Source organism: Aegilops tauschii, chromosome 3 (genome assembly GCF_002575655.3).
Source record: "Aegilops tauschii subsp. strangulata cultivar AL8/78 chromosome 3, Aet v6.0, whole genome shotgun sequence".
Taxonomy (NCBI): domain Eukaryota; kingdom Viridiplantae; phylum Streptophyta; class Magnoliopsida; order Poales; family Poaceae; genus Aegilops; species Aegilops tauschii.
The window spans coordinates 614,014,679-614,031,479 of record NC_053037.3 but is presented as its reverse complement, the minus strand read 5'-3'; positions in this window follow the sequence as shown (position 1 = coordinate 614,031,479).

Here is a 16,801-nt window from a genome sequence, read left to right as displayed (position 1 = left end):
TAGTATTCTGCTATTGCTTTCTTCATGACTTATACATGTTCCTTTGACTATGAGATTATGCAACTCCCGTTTACCGGAGGAACACTTTGTGTGCTACCAAACGTCACAACGTAAATGGGTGATTATAAAGGTGCTCTACAGGTGTCTCCAAAGGTACTTGTTGGGTTGGCGTATTTCGAGATTAGGATTTGTCACTCCGATTGTCGGAGACGTATCTCTGGGCCCACTCGGTAATGCACATCACTATAAGCCTTGCAAGCATTGTAACTAATGAGTTAGTTGCGGGATGATGTATTATGGAATGAGTAAAGAGACTTGCCGGTAACGAGATTGAACTAGGTATTGAGATACCGACGATCGAATCTCGGGCATGTAACATACCGATGAGAAAGGGAACAACGTATGTTGTTATGCGGTTCGACCGATAAAGATCTTCGTAGAATATGTAGGAGCCAATATGGGCATCCAGGTTCCGCTATTGGTTATTGACCAGAGAGGTGTATCGGTCATGTCTACATAGTTCTCAAACCCGTAGGGTCCGCACGCTTAAACATTCGTTGACGATATAGTATTATACAAGTTATGTATGTTGGTAACCGAATGTTGTTCGGAGTCCCTGATGAGATCATGGACATGACGAGGAGCTCCGGAATGGTCCGGAGGTAAAGATTGATATATGGGATAGTAGTGCTTGATCTCCGGAAGGGTTCCAGAATTCACCGGAAGGAGTTCCGGATGTCTCCCGAAATGTTTGGGTATGAGAACACTTTATTTGGGCCAAAGGGGAAAGCCCACAAGGTTCTTGGAAACTGCAAAAGGAAGTTTTGCGGAGTCTAGGGGCCAGACGCCAGGGTCCCTGGCGTCTGGGGCCAGACGCCGGGAACCCTGGCGTGTGGCCCTGGAGTCCGAGAAGGACTCTTGCCTTTCGGGTGAAACTGACTTTGTGGAGGCTTTTACTCCAAGTTTCGACCCCAAGGCTAAACATATAAATAGAGGGGTAGGGCTAGCACCCAAGACACATCAAGAAACACCAAGCCATGTGCCGGAACCCCGTCCCCTCTAGTTTATCCTCCGTCATAGTTTTCGTAGTGCTTAGGCGAAGCCCTGCGGAGATTGTTCTTCACCAACACCGTCACCACGCGGTTGTGCTTCCGGAAATCATCTACTACTTCGACCCTCTTGCTGGATCAAGAAGGCGAGGACGTCATCGAGCTGAACGTGTGCTGAACGCGGAGGTGCCATACGTTCGGTACTTGATCGGGATGGATCGTGAAGGTGTACGACTACATCAACCGCGTTGATAAACGCTTCCGCTTTCGGTCTACGAGGGTACGTAGATATACTCTCCCCTCTCGTTGCTATGCATCACCATGATCTTGCGTGTGCGTAGGTGCAATTTTTTGAAATTACTACGTTCCCCAACAACTCCTCCTCCTCCAAGTCCGACACCGCGTCATACCACTCCTCCTCCTCCAAGTCCGGCACAGCGTAATGCCACTCCTCCACCTCCAAGTCCGACACCGCGTCATAACACTCCTCCTCCTCCAAGTCCGGCACAGCGTCATGCCACTCCTCCTACTCCAAGTCCAACGCCGCCTCAGCAATCGCGGAAGAGAGCCGCCGCAGCTATGGTGCATAGCGGTACAAGTCGAGGTAGTATGGGAGGTACAGGCAGAGGCAAGCGATTTCAATATGGTCCAAGCCTCGTGCCTCTTCCGCAGAGGCCTTACGACAAGACCGAGGAGGAAAACGCAGGCATAGTGAAGGCCCATGTGGAAGCCCATTTTGCACCGAAACCGCCACCGCCGCCAAGGGAGAAAGTGCCTGAGAAAAAGATTGACCACTTCATTCGTATGGCTAGAGCACCAGCTCCCAAGCCTGTTGACACAGACTATGAGCGCCAAATCAGGAAGTTACATCGAGCACGACTACACAAGGAGTCGAGATCGAGCTCGAGCCAATCAGCTGGCAAAAAATGCGGGAAAACCGTTCCGTAGCTGGGAGAACAGGCAGCGCAATCGATCCCCCCGCTTGTTGTGCCAACAACACATGAGAGTACCAGCGCCCTATATATATGTGGGCAAACCGTTCCCTAGCTGGGCAATCTGGTAATAACTCGGGAGCATATAATGCAGGCTGAAATGCTCGGTATTACTGTTGGACAACTCCTCGAGATCGAGCCCATGCCTCTGCTTAAAGAGGAGGAAATAAAACGAAAATATGTCTGCGGCCAACCTTTGGTCAAGCCAGACGAGGTCAGGAACCTCCCAACGAGAATGTATGAATTGCATCAATGGTACATGAAAAATACCAAGACTTCCAATCGAGAGTCCCTCATGGTGAATGTCAAGGAGGAGCATTACTTCCATGAGAAAGCCGTGTCCGTTGAGTATTCACAACTGTTTCAATTATTCAATCAAGATGCACTCGACAAATCTCACGTCAGTTGCTATTGTCTGTAAGTGATTTCTTTCTATAATTTAAGTCTCAAGCTAGCTGTAGTGATCATTTTGATCAATCATTACCTGTAATTATCCTCACTATATTCTTTTCTGTGGTATTATGCAGGATGAAGATGTATGAAATGACGAAATCTGGACGCTATGGCATTGGGTTCATTGACCCAAATACTGTTAATGAACACCCATTATCGAGCAAGTTTAAAGGAAAGCATGCTAGAGTTCTTCAAGCGCCTCAATACCAATGAAGATATACTACTTCCTTACAACTTCATGTGAGTCACACTGTCTTGTACTACAAATTCTGTTTTTGCTTACTAGCTAGCTAGATGTTTTTGCTTACATGCCCGCTTAATTAAGACATGCAAACGTGTGCGCATGCAGTTATCACTGGATCTTGTTAATCATTAAAGTTGATGAAGGAACAGTTGAAGTACTGGACTCACTACTTAAGGAAGCAAGTGACTTCGCCATCGTGAGTGGGATAGTCAACAGGTAATTTCAATCATTATTAACTATATCTCGGCCTATTTAATTAGTTCGACATTTCCTGATAACAACTATTTAATAACCCTTTTATTCATTTTCTTTGCCGGCGGGCAGGGCTTGGGCAAAGTTCATCAACGTGACTCCAGGCCAATGGAAAAAAAGTTGTCTTGGTATCGACCCAAGGTAAGTAATTAAGTAGTACTGGCTAGCTACCATCTCTTTAATTATCATGCTTGATTAATTATTATCTGATTAAATTCATTCTCGTAAAGGCCCTGAAGCAGGCGTCGGGGACTGATCTGTGTGCATACTATGTTTGCGAGAACATTCGCATGATGACGTCCGAAAGGAGCAAATCTGATAGACAACAATGGGTACGTTTGCCAGAACACTGTGCACAATTTTTACATGATTATCGATATCTAGTCACACAACTAATACACATGCATATTGATCTCCTTCTTAACAGTTCAAAGACGTGCGGGAGAAGCTCCTACCAATGGAGCGCATACTAGCTATTCAAGAGGAAATAGCGGGATTTTTGCTCGACCAGGTCATAGATCCCAGCGGAGAATACCATTACCCACTACCGCCCCCATGAACCACTGCCAATTGTCATCATGCTCCGAAGGCACCAAGGCTAATGCCACTTGCTCCGAAGGCAACACGTAGGAGAAATTGTATATATATATATATATATATATATATATATTGAAAGAACATGCGGTGCCCCCATGTTTGGTTTTGGTAATTAATGACAATCTCTATGGACTAATGGTTGCCTTGAGTCATATTTGAAGGGTTTGTCCATAGGCTTTTCTTGGAGTCCATTTGTTGGTTTCAAGGAGAGTTCGTGATGACCAAGGTGATATTAAGAAATTATCCAAAATTTGGTCTTGTGAGGGTTGAGCTTATTGCAAGCATGTCTTGAAGAAGAAGAGTGTGTGATCATTCATGTTACCTTCAAGACATCATCCAAATGAAGAGAGTTGGAAAGATTCAAGGTTGATCAAGACTAAGTCAAAGAGTGAATCAAGTTGATCAACACACACAAAGCATAGAAGATGTACTGAGAGGGATCAAGTGATCCCATGGTATGGTAAGCATTGTCCATCATGTTTTGTGTACTAACCCATGGTCTTTGTGAGATTTCTTTGTGGGGTTAGGTTGCGGTGTGCAAGTTCAAGTGGAGCATCACGAAGAGATCAAATGCTTGAATCTTGCCGTCCATTGTGGTGACAATGGACTTGTGAAGATGTGCGGAAGAGTGGCTCACCCATAGTGGAGTATGGGGGAGCAATCAACTAGTCTTCATTGAGCCAATGCTATCAAGGAAGGTGGTCCATCTTGAGGAGGAGAAGATTGTCATCATCTAGCTCAAGTGGATCATGTGCAAGGCAAAGGTTTGCCCTTGATAGGTTTTCTATTTTACCGGTCTCATGGTGGTAGTTGGGAGACCGGGTTATAGGATCGTTTACCATACTATCAAGGGGGGCTCTCGATGAGTAGCTTGATCATATCATTCGTAGAGAGCTCAAACCATTGCATCCTTGCATCATCTTTTTCTTGGTTCTTGCTTGGTTCTCCTTGTGTGTTTTGGAGCTTTTGGTCATCTTGTTGACAAGCTCAAGTTCATCGAAAACGGAGTTCATGTGCATCTTCTATGATGTTTTCGATGTTGGAGGTTATGCCGGTTCTTCTTTGTTGGAGGTTTCTCTCCTCTATTTGTTAGGCATACCTCCCCTGCCTCTTCTTTCTATAATCAGTCGCTATTTTGATGCTACTCATCGTCTTGTATCCAACAAGCTTGAGTTTGCTCAATTCGGAGCTCATATGAAGAAGTTATGGCAGTTCTGAGTGTCTCTTTCCCTTTTTGTGTGCAGCTTGTGGTCCCAGCGGTAGTACCGCTGTACCCAGCGGTAGTACCGCTTAGTGCCACAGGCGGCAGTACCGCTCATAAGCGGTAGTACCGCTCGGGTGCGGTAGTACCGCCTGTGGACCCTCAGCCGTAGTACCGTTGGGGTATCAGGCTCCTACCGCTTCGACTCGAGGAGGCCACTTCTCGTGTCGGATTGTGCGGCACTAGGAAGCGGCAGTAGTGCGGTAGTGCCGCTCATGAGCGGTAGTACCGCCCTACTGCGCGGCAGTACCGCTTGGGGTCCTTGCGCGGCAGTACCGTAAGTGGGGCGGTAGTACCGCTCTCACCTGCGGTAGTACCGCCCTCTGCGGGGCTGTTGGGGGGTAACGGTTGGATTTTCCCCCTCCTATAAAAGGGGGTCTTCTTCCCCAACGAACCCAATCCTTTGAGCTCGTGTTCTTCCCCCATTGTTGACCTTCTTTGAGCTTGCTATCTCTCAATCCCTCCATGGATTCTTGCTAGTTTCTGGGGGAAAAGAGAGAGGAGATCTAGATCCACATTTCCACCAATCACTTTCTCCTCTATGTGAGGGGAACCCTTTGGATCTAGATCTTGGAGTTCTTGGTGTTCTCCTTCTTGTTCTTCCTCTCATTTTCCTCCCTAGCATTAGTTGCTTTGGTGGGATTTGGGAGAGAAGGACTTGGGCACTCCGTGTGCCCTTGCCATTGCATTTAGTGCATCGGTTTGAGTTCTCCACGTGATACGTGGAAGTGAAGTTGAGAAGCTTATTACTCTTGGGTGTTTGGGCACCCTAGAGCTTGTTCCTCTTGGGTGCCTTGGCGCCCTAGACAGTTGGTGGTGTTCGGAGCTCAATCATTGTGGTGTAAAGCTCCGGGCAAGCGTCGGGGTCTCCAATTAGGTTGTGGAGATCGCCCCGAGCAATTTGACGGGTACCGGTGACCGCCCCCAAGGGTTGCCAAAGTGTACGGGTTCGGTGACCGCCCCCAAGGGTTGCCATTTGTACGGGTTCGGTGACCGCCCTCAAGGGTCCCTAAGTGGAATCACGGCATCTTGCATTGTGCGAGGGCGTGAGGAGATTACGGTGGCCCTAGTGGCTTCTTGGGGAGCATTGTGCCTCCACACCGCTCCAAACGGAGATTAGCATCCGCAAGGGTGTGAACTTCGGGATACATCATCGTCTCCGCGTGCCTCGGTTATCTCTTACCCGAGCCCTTTACTTATGCACTTTACTTTGTGATAGCCATATTGTTTCTTGTCATATATCTTGCTATCACATAGTTGTTTATCTTGCTTAGCATAAGTTGTTGGTGCACATAGGTGAGCCTAGTTGTTGTAGGTTTTTTGCTTGACAAATTAACCGCTAGGTTTATTCCGCATTTGTTCAAGCCTTAACCATAATTATTTTAAAGCGCCTATTCACCCCCCCCTCTAGGCGACATATATATATATATCATCGAATGTCTCACAACCACCATTAGTTCACACATACACACATGTATATATATATATATGAAAGATCGTGGATGTCGCCTAGATATATATATATATATATATATATATATATATATATATATACACATTTGATGATATATATATATATATATATATATATATATATACACATTTGATGATATATATATATATATATGATCGGTTCTACTAGAAATTCTATTTATATATATGCATAACGTGTACAATATGTAGTATCGTAAAATACCAGCAAACGAAAAAGAACTAAATGGAAAACACAAAATGAAATGAAAAAGAACCCAACCCCCCCCCCCCCCCAAATTTTTAATACCGATTGGTGTTACCAACCGGTACTAATGTTTTACCCGCACCCGGGCCTGGCTCGTGCCACGTGGTGGCACTTTAGCGCCGGTTCGTGCTGAACCGGTACTAAAGGAGGGGACCTTTAGTCCCCACCCTTTAGTGCCGGTTACAGAACCGGCACTAAAAGCCCTTATGAACCGGGACTAATGACCGGTTCTGCACTAGTGTCCTATCGCTTGAGAAGCTCTATATCGCTCGCCGCATCCATAGTTTGGAAGCCCGAAGGAGCAGGTTGGCCTCCCCCTTCCACTTCCCCTTCCCCGTCCCCTCTGCCTTCCGCAAACTCCCCATCCATCCAACGCCTCATCCCTCACCAAAGTACTGCCTCCGGTCCGCTCGCGTTGGATCCGCACAAATCATTTCATGGAAGAAGTGATTGATGTAGCCATTCCCGTGCAGCCGAATCAGCATGTGCACACACCATTCATCTGCCTCGGGCCCTCCTAGAGCCGGCGGCCTTGGACGCGCCCCTCCTCGCTTTGGGCCTTCCTCGTGCTCGCCGCCTCGGATGCACCAGATGCAGCCATCGCTGTCGTGGCCCTGATTCTAGTGGGCGCTCTACTCCGGGTCTCCTCACGCCGGCGGCCTCGGACAAGCTGGGGGTAATAGAAGTAGGCAGGCAATCCCGTTTGTCCACGGTACAGAAGATTAGTTCATCCATGACTTCTATTACCACCCATAACCTATTTCTTAGAGAAACAGTACCAGCGGACCAGCAGCGGTCTGCATCGTTTTGTCTTGCACAGAATCGCGAAGTACAGGTTGTGGTCGACGTACTCCTCATGTTTCAGTCAATGTTTTCTCATCAAGTATCCTCAAGGCTATGCCAACGTTTTCTGATCGGGTGATTCTATTCGGTAAAAGTATGCTAGCATTACCAACTAAAAGCACTCTCTTTGTTTTTGGGATACTGGATGCGTGGTTGATTGCTTGACCAAATGATCACAAAGTTCCTTTGTAGCTCAGGCTACATGGATCGTGATGCATAAATGGATGGCAAAGATAAGGGGTACCATGTAGCCTGAGCTACCACTACAAGAAGCATAGCTTTTGTAACACCGAGTTGTGTTACTACAGGCCCAAAAGAGTGTTATTAAGCCATATAGTAACACAGTTTCAAATGTGTTCCATTAGACCGTGTTACTAAGTGTTGTCAACTGGCACACATAATAAATGTTACCATATGTTAAAAAATGTGTTACTATTGGATTATAGTAACATGCATACTATGTGTTACCAAACATGCCGGTAACACATTTTTATCATAATAGTAACACAAATAGTAACATATATTTGTAGACATAGAACATTGTTAGTAACATGTTTTTGTAACTATAGTAACACAACTGGTAACATATATTTTTATCGTTGGAACACAAATAGTAACATAATATCCAAATATCGTAACATTATAATTTATAGTTGTCAAGTTCCACTAACAAATTTTGTAACTATTGTAACACTATCAGTAACACTACTAGTACTATATCAATATGGCAACATAATTAATGTTTTTATTTTTTAATTATTAACCATAAAATTCAACACCCATTTTATGGAATATAAATTTATTTAATAAAAAACACTGTAATTGCGAAATAGTTAATTGTTTTTGTATTTTGCTTGCCACGATTAGATTGGTAGATAAATTGAAGCACGACACATACACAAATTCAAAATATCAAGATAGGTACTATGAATATACAAGAGTGTATTATACATATGCATTACAATAAATAAATACAAATATTCTTAGGTGCAACAACATATCATTCGTATCAATTTAACTATAGAAAACACAAGTATGGAGAATATTACACCTTAGCATTTGCATAAATGCGACCAAAGAAAAAGATCTTTTGAATAATATTACATTTTTCAATCTATCAATGTAAACTACAACTATTTGGAAGTAAAATCTTCAAATTTTATTTGCTTCCTGTTCCAACCGAAGTATTCAGCTACAACTCAATTATCCTTCTTTTGAATCTGTAAAAGAAAATTGGACCCTATAGTTATGTAATTAAATATAAAAAAATATGATTCGGAATATGGAAGAAAAGACTTCAACTTACAAAAGTTGAAGGCCAAGCAATTAAGTATCCTGAAGAGAAAGCTTCACCAATTGTCCTGCAACCAGAAGCTTCCCTTACTAACTCCTCATTATCAAGAATAGGTTCATCTATGTGCACATGGAAAAATTTAGCACCTAACTCAGTACCACCAGCCTTAGTAGCTAGATCAATACTCAGAAAAGTACCATACAACGTTTTGCTTGTTGGGATATGATGATGTCTTTAAAACTACTTTAAAAGCTATGATCATTATTAGCATTCAACGGCAATAATAATATAATTTGCATGAACAATATGATCTCTATTTTAATGGCATCCTAAAATACATGCCCCCATAAAAACTAAATAAACTGGACTAGACATCAAAGTCTAATGCCCAAGGCCACCTCACTTGCTCATGCTTGGGAAGTTATCCTTTACTTGTAGATTTGTAACAGAAGTCATTTTTCAAGGAGGCATGTTAGATTGGTTTGGGTTGGGAATTTGAGTACAGTAAACCCATTCCCCTTGGCGGATCTTTACCTTCTTGAAGAAGTACGCCTTTTCTAGCGAACTGGATGTGGGCGTTCAGTTCTAGTCCCCTGCTGGTCTAGTCTTGAAAAATATTCAACTGCACGATCCCTCATTTCCCTTGCCTACAAGAGACAAATAGTAGATGGAATGATATTCATACCCTAGAGCTACAGAAAGCTGCAACTTCAAAACTCAAAAACACACAAACCATACCTTTTGCACATAATCAATAACAAGGTCTTGTGGCGACGATGATTTTTTGTTGAATTTGTAACTGACCGACATTATCATGCTCGCCATTCTGGTTCCATGACACAACAATGGTCAGCAATTAATTTTTTTATATTCTATCTTTGTGACATGAGTGAGAGTAAGTCTAGACATAACTTTTCCGCGTGAACGCGATAGATTATTAGCCTCAGAAATGTCATATTTCATAGACAAGCGTGCCTCAACAGGTCCATTGCATTGGAATCTCTACAAACTGAAATATTAATACGAAGGTTTCAAGTGAAAAGCAATGATATAGCCACGTATTGACATTACCTTTGTTTTACCATGTAGTATTTGTAACCGAGAAATGCCAGTATGATTTGATTGGAGATTTTCCTACAGAACTAACAAGTAAGAGTAAAATATTGATATAAATGCATACAAAAGGAAGGGACAAAGAAGTCATTTACCTCTTCTATTCCATTATTCCCTTTGGCATGTTCCAAACAATTGGCAAGCTTGTTCCAAAATAACTGCTAGGAGCTAACTTTACATAAAAGAAGTATCATCATGGAGTATCTTTTAAAATGCTAGCTGCCTGCACTTTCAGCTAGATAGTTTTGACTGATGCTCTTGGGAGCTACATTATCTACTTGTGTGCTTTATTTAAAAATACTCTGTCAACCAGGGGCGGACCCAGGATGAAAATGTCCCGGTGTCCCATGTAGTCATTGCTTTTATTTGGGGCAGCCTCTCTCTGTAGCTATAGCGGGTAGTTTTTCATCGGGGATAGATGATATTTGGAAGTTTGTCCTGAATTTGAGGATTTCATAGCGGTTACCACATTGTAGTCTCGAGGCTCTCCAACAGGAATTGCGGTGCAATCATGAAAAATTTCGCAGACAATTTAAAATGATGCTTGTAGTACATGATTTGCATAAAAATAACACTCAACAATTTAAATACTGGTTGATTACACACACAGAAAATTCGAAACTAAGGAAACAAAGATTATTGGTGAAGTGGGAAATCACCTCGAAAACATGAAAAATCACAATAATCCAATTCTCAAGTAGATGTGAATCTCGATAAAATTTTGGAATATCATGGTAATCCAATTTTCAAACACATGCGAACCACTCCCTAATAAATTTGAAAAAGTACCATAACCTAATTCTCAATTGTAAGATCTTTGAGATTCAAAACTCTAGTCGAGGCCTGGACTTGAAAAAGATATAAATAACCTAATATTTTCTCCAGCGATCCAGGTAAAAAGTCGGCATGCTGCCATGCTATGGTGAGCCACGTGTTGGCCTATAGGACGAGGACGAGGCCATGCGGATTCAGTGCAGAGGAGGCGAGAAACCAGAAGGTAATTATGGGCAGATACACACAATGACACAAAGCGGTCAATCGATCAGATTTTCTTTTTTTGAATCAATCGATCAGATTGATCAACTCGGGAGTGCGTGACTCCATGGGCCATTAGATGGGATGCGCGAGCGCTTAGTCTGGTGGCTTCTCGCCGGTGTCCAACAAGTTTTACCGGTGTCACACGCCTAAATGGGCTATATATATAACGTAATCAGAACAATTACCCGGTGTCCTGTGACACCGGTTGGCATTACGTAGGTCCGCCCCTGCTGTCAACCTATAGTGCTTTTAGAGCCTGGTTGGAGCAAGATACTGGTAGGAAGATGTCTCTATATGTCGAAAATATGTTTCAGTCGGAGAGGTTTTACTGCTTTATTTCAGCGCCTCGGTTATGCTGGTGATTAAAATAATACATGAATTAGTATAATAATAGCTATAATAATGCAGGAATTCTATATTCACTGGATTCAGCAAATAGACAGGTTACTTGATAGCAAAATCCAATTATACTGTATCATGGATATGGAAGTCTGTTCCAACCAAACTACATTCATACATGTGAAAAATCAATACAGTCACTAGTACAGGAACCCCTAATTAGCGGCGTTTGAAAGTTGTCACTAGCAGCGTCTACGCTGCGTGTTGCTAGTAATTTTTTTTCCTAGAGATATATGTTGTTTTCCTGGTATGTTTGGTGTACGATACTATTTTTTCTGGCCCTCTTGTGTTTCTGTCTAGTTTCTGCAGTTAAGCGTATATGTGCTGGATCATACATGTTATATGTACTTGACAAATATGAACTTAGCACCAACTAAGAAATCTCATGTTATACCATAAAGCACTAAGTTGACAATAAATTATAATTACAGTCCATATATGTATTGAAAATAACCTGACTCTTCTGATTTGTAATAAACTTTTGCTCATGCGCTTCAGTGAATCTTATTTTGCAGGAAATTTTGCAAGTGGAGGTGAAGGATTGTTCTAAACTGGCAGATGAAGCTATGCGTTCTTTTAGTGGACTTTTATATGTTTGCATAGTTTTTGCTCTTCAAACATGAAGCTTAGAAAATTTCAGAAAATTGTTACTAAGTTAAGCTTCATGTATGACAGACTATCATTGGAGATAGATACACTTTATGTTAGATTTACCGTCTTGTAAACTAAGCTTATGTTGTTAGAAATTGACGTTTTGATTAATTTGGGATTTTTGTTTCGTGTCAAAACCTGGACGTCTGATTCAATGGTTTCTTCTTTGTTGTTGTAAACCAGCCTTTGTGTGTGTGTGACTTCTGTGGCTTGCACTTGCAGCTAGGGGCTAGGCGTTGCGCGTGTGTGGTTTTTGTGCTTGCCACCCGGTCAACTAGGTGATGTACACTGCCTAACTACTGCTTGTTTGCTTACTGCTACGGACAATTCTTGTGTTGTGCTCGTTGGAGTGTGTGGGTGTTCTTCTGAAAAAAGGCTGTACTGGCTGGAGTGTGTCCGTGTTCTTCTGAAAAAAAATATTACTGGCACTGGAACAATGATTCATGCTAGTGCAATACTGGTCTACTAGACTGTTGTTTAGTGGTTGATTGATGCTATAGTTGTACGGCTCTACAATTCTTAAGCCTACTTTAAAAAATCGGACTGACAGTTGAACCGTTGAGGCTACCGGTTTAGGTTTTTATCGGCCGGACTGCCGGTTCAACTCGTTCAATAGCGACAAAAAACTGGAATATTTCAGTTATTTAAAAAAAATTGACCTCTAATCAAATGAATCATTTATTGGTTATAATCCACTATGGAATCACAAATTGTGGCTAGCCTAGTTGGTAGGGCTGTTGGACGTGCGGTGCCTGAATGTCAATGGTTCAATTCCTAGTTTACACATGATTTTCTTGTTATTTTATTACTAGCTTTTTGCTAAAGACTGATGCACCTAAAAAAAATCGAATGAGGCCTCGATTCTGGGTTTTAGTCTGACCAGCGGTCCAGTACGGTTTTCAAAACTATGTTCAAAAGCGCACTCGTTTGCTGTTGGTCTTCCACTCCTTCATGAGTACCGGCGTTGAATTGTTAATTTTTTTTTGAACCAAGTTGAATTGTTAATTTGACATGATCATTTTAAAGTGTGCATTTGCATTTATGGTCATCAAGTCATCCAAAAAACCGCGGAAAAGTATGGTTAATATGATATTCACTGCAACCATATCGAAATAGTTCCGTACGAGTATTTAGTACCGAACTGTATTGTTTTTGTACCATATTGCCCAAAAAGAATGAAACTTTATTTACCAATATAAAAACATATTTATACAAAAAAAACATGTTGGCACGTGGGCTCTATGTGTGAAGGTATTGGTGATCTCTGTATATAGTTGATTTTAGTATTTTCTATTTCCCCACATAATATAACTTGTAACACTATGATCAACTCATGATTATGTGTTACTAATTGTAAAGTTCGTAACGTACCACCAACAAATACTTATATGTTACTATGTGAAAACATATGTAACACAATGATACTAACACATATTTATATGTTATTGTTAAATACCTCTGTAACACATTTTGGGGCCTTATATAGTATGTGTTACTTCTGCCATCCAACACAAAATGAGGTGTTACTGGAAATTACCTTGTCACACATTTTTGTATGTGTTACATGATTGTGTTACTTGAAGCCTGTTTTGTTGTAGTGTATACAGAAAACCACACTCAATGAATTGAAGGTACACACAGATTAAAAGTTGGGTACGTGTTGAGTTATAATTTCAATGGCTTACTTTTGGTTGATTTTTTCCGTCAAAAATGCACTTTCTTATGCAGTACTACCGAGGCTACAACAAGTTGAAAACAAGCCCCTATTCCTGCATCACGTTGTCCATGCACAGACAAATCAGATCGAAATCTTTGACTATTTGTGCTATGCACATTTTTTGTCTCTCAAAATTGAATATTCTAATCCATTTAAGATTTGTTTCTACTTTACCTGAAGTTGATTGCTACAGCAATCCTTTTGCCCGACCAGCACCAACACGTGACTATTGGCATGTAGTTGATTGATTGACCGAACGAATGTTCTAGCATGTTTAAAACTATTTGGTCGGGTACTACATGAAGGGTGTCAAATTGCATTATCCAGCTTAAGTTATAGATGACGATAACCCTTGATTAATTAGTGTTTTCACTAGAACATTTGTAGTATGGTATCAGGTTACTTGGTTTGATATTGACATTGTGGTGTGCCATTTGGTATGGTATACTTAGCGATTATTCATTTTGTTTCAAACGTATGTAAATAAGGAGTCCACAATTAAAGAAAGTGTTCGTGGGTCTTGGCACATGGGTGGATATTTCTTAAAATGCGCTACTTAAATATACATCAAGCTTAGCAATTGAATATCTCCAGAAGATGGACAAAGCTGATTTTACAACCTGTGAAAAATTGGAACACTGTTCAATTAATAAATAGAAATAATAGACTAATGTTTGTGATTTGAAATTTATAAATATAAGAACTATAGGAATCCGATCTAAATTATGTTTGATTCAATTGCTTTAAATTTTGGATTAGATGTGTTCACATACATAAGGAAAGCAGCTTCACATCCACGTAATGAAGGGAGCACATGATAACCTACAAGAAAAATCAGTGAGAAAGGCAACCGTATGCATATACTCTTCTTCTTCTCTTTTTGAACATCATGCATCTACTCTTCTTTGTGTTATCTAATCTTTTTTTGCGGGGGTTGTGTTATCTAATCTGATCAATCTCTCTCCCTATCTCTGTGCGCGTGCAATTTGCGAGTGCCAGGAGATATGTAATGCAATTATGAGTGCAAACCTGCAATTGATTGGTTTGTTGAATGTCTCCATTAGACATTCTTCCATTATCCTTTCAAGTAGCAAGAGTACCCAGTCAATAAAACTAAATCCTACATAACATTTTCAAACACATGATTGGTTTGTTTTATGTTGTTCTCTTCAATTTGTGAGTACCAGGCAAGATGTGATGCAACTCCTTCCCCTGTCCTTGACATTCTCGATGACGTATTTCCGGTGAAATCACAAATTTGGATTTCTTGAGGCGCAACCGATTCCCGCCGCAGCACGCGGGGTATCATCTAGTATAATTAACTTCTAAGGTAGCGGCAAACAATCTTTTGTCTAGGAAAGGGTACATATGCAAAACAGGCAGGCTAATTAAAAAAAACTATACAACACACCATGAAATAATTAGCGATATTTTCACTATGTAAAATGCATTACAAAAATTATGCCTGAGAAGAAACAGGTACAGACACTATGAAAGATATATTTCAACACAGTTATCTACCATACCAGCAGTGTAACACCAAACCCAGCCATGGCAATGCCATGCTCGTATCTCGTGGTGGTGGAGTAGCCGAGGTGGCGGAGCGGGGAAAGGAGCACAACATACCAGCTCGGACGGCGAGGATGAAGACACCACGGACTGATCGGCCTTCTCTTCGGCGCCCCATGTAAAGGCACGAGGACGATAACACAGACTGCTGGACCTCTTCGGTGCTGCAATCAGTACTTTTACTGGTAGTGAACTATACAAAATACATGATATATGCAATATGAATCGACGATGCTTGGTGCATAGGCAAAAAATCCTTTAGCATGAGAAAGTTAGTATTGCATCTTGTTCAACTACTAATCCAAGGCATTATTTGACATGGAAAACCCTTCAAAACATGAAGATCACATCGCCTTCAGAACCAGTTGACGCATCAACTGATTTAATGTGACAAACAATAAATAAAAAGACAAATGAGCAGACCTTGGGATGATGAAGTGGGAGGATGGGGTCTTCCCATGAGGATGTGCCTGGGACTCAACGATCTTCGCCCGGAAGAAGGGCCCTTGGACGCAGACGAGGACGGAGGAGGAGAGCACGTCGGTGGCGGCGTGCACCAAGTCTCCAACCTCTAAATCCTAGCCGCAGGGACCGATGAACCTGGGGGCCACTGGACACCGTACGGGGCAACACCACCGCCTGCAGCAGCTGCTCCTCTCCTCCTCTCATCAACGACAAGAACAAGGCGTCCCCGAGGGACCTAAGCATCGTCAGTGGCATGTGATAGAGGAGGAGGCTGGCAAAGGAGTTGGAACAATGGTGGAGGTGGCCACCGGCACGGGGCAGAGGAGGCGGGTGGGAACTGGGAAGAGCCGAAAAGGAAGGACGGAAGTTGTGGCAGCAGCCGCAGAAGGGGAGAGGAGACGGAGGCGGCAGCGGCAAGAGGGGAGGAACGGTGTCGCGGAAACAGGCATGGGCCCCGCCGCTCTGTCCCCAGCCCGCATGGCCACAGACGCCTCCCACACCGGTGGCAGCCCAGAGGGGCCTCGGGAGGGGCTGGCCCCGAGGAACGGCAACCCGGCGTGCCCGTCCATCGACAGCTGACCGGCGTTGATGGCTCCCTCCATCATCGTCGCTGCTTGGGCAGAGACGCGTCCCGGTCGACGTGATCATCGGCCATGACGAGCTAGATGGACGGGGCGGTGGGATTCGATCCGATCCAATTAGATTAGAGCACTCACCTCGCATGCTATGCTCCGCCGCAGCAGCCTCGTGCTTGAGCTGATCCAGGCAGAGATGGGCGAGCAGCTCCGGGCGAAGGCGGAGAGGGGGCGCCATTGCGGTGGTGGCTCCGGACGGCTGTGAGCGTGGCAGTCGTTGGCGTGAGGGAGGCTGATATAGGGAGAGTAGGACTGGACGAGGCGGCGTGCTTCGGACTTGGGTCGAGGGGAGGCCTGGAGTGGACGACTCGATGGAGTTCCTTCATAGGGAAGGAAACGAGACGTACACGTTTCCCTTCTCATTTATTTTTTCTCTCATTAACGCGTTTTCACCCTGGCACACTAAAATCTATGTGGACACAACTAGCGCTCGCGCTTACCACGACGCTTATTGTGTTTGATGACAATGACATTTTCTATTGAACTACTCC